We start from the raw sequence: 5715 nt of genomic DNA, 5'->3' as shown, positions 1-5715 counted from the left end.
TCTTGTTTATGGCGAAAGATCCTAATCTCTACATAGACAAAGAAAGGTCCTAATCCCATTCGAGGATATATGACCCGAGTAGGTTTCATGATTCTAGAGAAAATTTTAGCAGCATCTCCCCTTTGTTATCCAAATACACATTTTGACAATGAGCCAAGAGGGTGTGTATTCAGAGAACAACAGAGAGATGCCTCCGTAATTCTCTCTAGAACCGTACAAGAGCACATAAACCTACTCGAGCCATATATACTCGAACTGTCCAAAATTTATGGACAATTCAAGAGTATCTTCTTATAAATATGACATTTTGCTAAGTCATATTTATAATCAAACACTCTCAAACGGGAGACGTAGGTAAAACAAACTAAATTCACTTTTAGGAATATAAGTAACATAATTGCACAATATACATATCAAGATTTGAGAGAAGGAGCACAATTGTTGATTCCAACTCAAACCCTAGAATCCACCAAATAGGAGCAAGAGGAGGAGGAAGAGAGGGGGGATGCATACCTTCAAGTGCCACGGGACAATCCACATGTATAAAGATTTGAGAGAATGAGCAAAATTATTGATTCTAATTCAAACCCTAGATTCCACCAAATAGGAGTAAGAGGAGAAGGAAGGGGGGATGCAAACCTTCAAACGCCAAGGGACAATCCAAACTTCAAATCACCAAGATTTTGGTTGGTCTTCAACAAAATCGCCTCCTGTGCTGAGCAGCCGACGGACAGACACTATTTAGGCGAGCTACTCAGCATAGAAATCTTAAAATATGAATTAGTCATTCGTGATAGGTAACTAAAATAGCTATCACTAATGACTCAATCATCAGTGGCGGGTGTAGTTATCACCTATCACTGATGAGTGGGCTTGACACTATATGGCCTAGAGACTATCTTTTGTGATGTGTGCTGTCTCTACCCTCACTAATGAAAGAGTCATTAGTGACGGGCTTTCATGTGAGCCGTCATTGCGGTCTTTAGTGACTGGTGATTTTCTCTCCTATCACTAATATGATATTAGTGATGGTTTCTGAGGGGCCGCCACTAATGTGGTGTCTTCTATGTTTGTTTCTTACATAGTGAGTGCACTACTACAGAACACCACATATGTAGCGCCCCATCAGTGCTGTTTCAACAGTAATCGGCATTGAAGACATATCAGTACCGGTTATTAAACTTCCTTGCGCGAACAACGACTGAGGAGCAAAGAACCGACACTGATAGTCATTATCAGTATTGGTTGGCACTGATAGTGGCTGTATTGGTGCCGGTTCTAGACTGTTACAGGTCATCTTAAAAAATTCATAGTTTTTTCACACCAAGTCAGATGGGAAAAAACTTTATATTAAAATTATAGCTCTCGATGAGATATAAAACTTTGTAGTTGAAAACTTTTTAATTTGAGGTCATTTAAATACCCAAATAATTACAATAAAGTTGCAGTAGTGGTCGATGACAGCTCACATTAAAAAATTCATAACTTTTCCACACGAAGTTGGATAGGGAAAAACTTTATATAAAAATTGCAGAACTCGACGAGATGTACAACTTTGTAGTTGACAATCTTTTCATTTGAGAACATTTAAATATCCAAATAACCATTCAAATGTTCGGTTAGAAGATACCAAAAGGATTTATTATGCTACTATACTCACGAACGGATGATAACTGAGATGGTTAGAAGGATCACACGTGCGCATAGGCTATATATGAGGTCTTGAGTTCGAGTCTTGGTTGCCACATGAGAGTGAATATTACGTGACTTGTGAATGTTGGGCGCGTTCGGGTAGGCACCCTCTGGTCAAGTGTCCTTGGTCGCGAAATTTTTTTTAAGCTTTTTTGGGAAAAAACGTTGAATCAAGACCGAGATTATCAATGCCGGTTCAATACACCAATTAACACTTACAGTGATTTTCAGTGCCAGTTCCATACCCGATATTGATAGCGATTTTGAACCAACACTCTAGTATTGATAATCATAAATTATTACTACCGCTTAATCACCGCTGGTTCAAAAACTAGCAGTAATGTAATTTTTCAAACGACAATAATGACATTTTCTGCAGTAGTGGTAGAGGACTACCTCAAGTATTACCAATTTTTTTCAAGGTATTAATATGTCTATAAGCTTTTCATATGCTAATTTGTCATGTAGCTTCAACAAGTCTTGACAAAGTATATTTTGTAATGATTTTCTTTTCAGGAATGAACCAACACATTGCATATGATGATCGGCATTTAGATGATTGATTGGTTATATTTTCTTGACTCATAATTTTCACTTCACGTTATTTAACCCTCAACACCTACCTTTCAAATTATTAAGTCTCGATGAGTTAATTTGTATTTATCTTTCAAAGCTCATGCGTGTGCTGGGAAGGGGGGAGGGGGTTGAGGCCGTGAGGGGGCTTCTGAACCTCGTGTTCGAATCTCCTCCGGTTGGTTTTTATTTTCAATCTCACTCCCTCCCTCTCTTCTTCAATGCAACAAACAACCAAACCTCAAACAAAGAAGGGTTTAAAAAATCAATCTGAAGAAAATTGAGCAAAAAGAAAGAATCAAATCAGAACCAAAAAAAAAAGTTTGAAGACACAAATTTCAGGTGAAAATTTCCAATTCATGAGTTTCTAGTGAAAGTTCCAATTGAAAATTGGCAAGTGGAAAAATTATAAATAAATAAGTTACAAGTCAATATCTAGGCAAAAACTATAAATAAATAAGTCACAAGTCAATATCTAGGCAAAAACTAGGGTTTTGGGGTACCAACAAATGTTGAATGATTAATATACATAATTTGAATTTAGAATAGAATATCTATCGTAATTGTCTTTGCCATGGTTTTCTTGACAAAGAAGCTGATTGTAATAAAATTTTGTTCAGCGTTACGAAAGTGAGAATTGCAATGCTTTATATGTGACAAAAAGGTACTCGTTGATACTAAATGGTGGTTGTTAATGCTCCCAAAGTGCCTGCTAAAATATTATTAATGACCAAAAAGTGATCGTAAATAGAGCGTAAGTGGTTGTTATTTCCTCATAATTAACAACTACATGTTATCCCATCCTTAAAAACTTAAGGACGGCTACTTGTATGTGGTCATTAATTCTTTTAAAGATGGAGCCTTTAATGATCACATTTTTGTGGTCATTAATAACTTTTAACGACCACAGTTGGACTTTTAACGACCAAACTTGGACTTTTAACGACCAAATATCCCGTCGTTTAATGACTACATTTCTCTTGTAGTGGTTTCACTTCTCTGCTGCAAAGTTCATGTGCCTTGTCAACTCAGCTCTAACTGCTACCACACACCGTACCTTGGCTAGATACCCCTATGGGTAGCCAGATATTTTCGTAAGTGAAAAACCACGTAACTTTGAAAATTTGAAAACTATTGCAAGGATTGTTTGATATTTTTTCATACAGTGCTTAAAAATGTTGCACAAACTTGATTGCATTTGCTATAATGGTGCAACTTCTTGTGCAAATTGCAACAAATATGCCCATATTGCTCTGCAACAAAATGAAATACACAACCACGGGTTTAAGGTTTTTACCTTTACACTCCCTCCATTCTCAAATAAATGTCCTAAATTTTATGGATATGTGCAATCAAACTTTAGAAACTTTTACCACTAATATACACAAAAATATTAATATTTGTTGCATTAAAATGGTATTAGTATGTTTTTCATGAACAATACTTTCAAATGATGATTGTATTTTCAATAAATTTCAATAAAAATTCTTAGAAAAAATAATGGTAAAGATGTGTACTAGAGACAATGCCAATGTCCAATAGAACATGTGAAAAAAATGGAGGTAGTAACACATAAAGTTAATTATGTTTCGAGTAAGGCAGGCTCTTTATTCATTCAAGATACTTGATATCGTTATGATACACTAAGGAGGAGAGCCGAGCAAGTAGCAACAGATGTCGATCAATTTCCAAATACATGCAAGTTTAGCCGATTTTTGAGAATCTAGAGTACTAGCCCTATGTTCACGATAAGAGAAAAGGACAGGGGCTGTTAGGGTCCACGTACCCTTTTGCATGCACCCTCTCCCAGTCCGTGAGTGGCCCACTCGTGGAAGTATGGCCCACCCACTGGCGCCACATCGGCGCCTCCACTGCCCCCTCATACGTCATACCACTGCAGTCGCCCCGATTCTCGATGGTGTTCTTGCGAATTCCCATTCCTCGTAAATTTTTTTTCGACATTGTGATAAAATTGTTTCGGCCATAGAAACCGAATGTTCCAAGGATAAAATCAAATGTTCCAACGTGGAGCACGGGGTTATGTTGGCGGCCTTGGCGCATGAGGAGCACTGGGGACCATGTTGGGCAAGAAGAAGGGTGGGAATGGCAGAGCGCGGGGGCTCGGAGGGGCCATCGGGCACGTGGGTAGCATGGCCATAATGACAGGCATGTAAAGCGAGGAGCTGATTCGAGATAGCTCAGGGAACACGACGGTGGAAGGAGGAAGGTTTATTGGCCGAGAGGGAGAAGGAGGATGGAGCATAGTCGTCAAGAGCTTAGGGAAGGAGGAGGAAGAGGGAGTATGGGGCTGTTTGGTAGTGAGAGAGAGAGGTAGGGTGGACGGATGGGATGATTTCATAAATGTAAAGTGCTCTAAATCTATATGTTAAGATTTAGAAGCCGTTTGTCAGTATGAATCGGTCCGGATTCTCACTGTTTTCACGATACGATAATATGTACCAAACAGCAGCAGCAGCTACGAAACGTTTCCACCCGAATGGGTCCCAACGTTTCTCCAAAATCCAACGCTGCACGTGAAGCAGCTGTTTCTCCTATTTCATGCGTCCTCCTGCCCAGTTCGCCCCTAGGCTCGCTAAAGTTTATGAATACTGATGTTTAATAATTAGCTCTATTCAATGATAAGATGCTGCAGCTTATGAAATGAAAAAATAGCTCTATTCAATGATGTTTCAGCAAAAATTAGTAACTGAAACAAGCAGTACTACTGTCACGCATGAAACAAGCAGTACTACTGCAGATTTGAGTCATCCATGATATGTGAATGCACTACGACTACAGTTGAATGATTTTTGTGCAGTATGTGAATATTTTTTCTCAGTATGTGAATAATTACACCTGAACATGCAATATTGTATTTGAACCATGTATTTTGTAATATTATATTGGAACCATATATTTTATAACATTGTATCGGAACCATGTATTTTATAATATTATATTGGAACCATGTATTTTGTTACCACTCATTTTTAATGTTGTTATCGCAAATAAAACAAACAAACACCATATCAACATAAGGGCAAAATGGTCAATTAGACCACCATCCTCTCTTTCAAGAAGCATAATCCAGATAGCTAGCTAAACAGTTTTTAGAGGTGGTTCTGATTCACCAGAGAAACATTTCTGAGAGAATTTGAATCCCTATCAAATGGATCCTTAATCTCTGAGTTCTTTAGGGATTCAAGTGGTTATAATAGCAAAAATATTAAACTCTTGTGGGTTTGGACAGTGGCCTTTGGCTGGGAATCATCCAGACCGCCCCCACACGGACCAGAGCTGACCTCCGCCCACCTCTCACGCGCCTCACACCAACCTAGCAACCGGTGGCCCACTTCACACATTAGGCAACCCGTGGCCCACTTTGGTTGGTTGGTTTGGTGGAATTCATTGGTGGGCTGGGATTTAATGCTTCATGGACTGTAACTCTAC

This window comes from Phragmites australis, chromosome 3 (genome assembly GCF_958298935.1).
Source record: "Phragmites australis chromosome 3, lpPhrAust1.1, whole genome shotgun sequence".
Lineage (NCBI taxonomy): Eukaryota > Viridiplantae > Streptophyta > Magnoliopsida > Poales > Poaceae > Phragmites > Phragmites australis.
The sequence above is the reverse complement of the archived record's forward strand: the minus strand, read 5'-3'. Positions refer to the sequence as shown.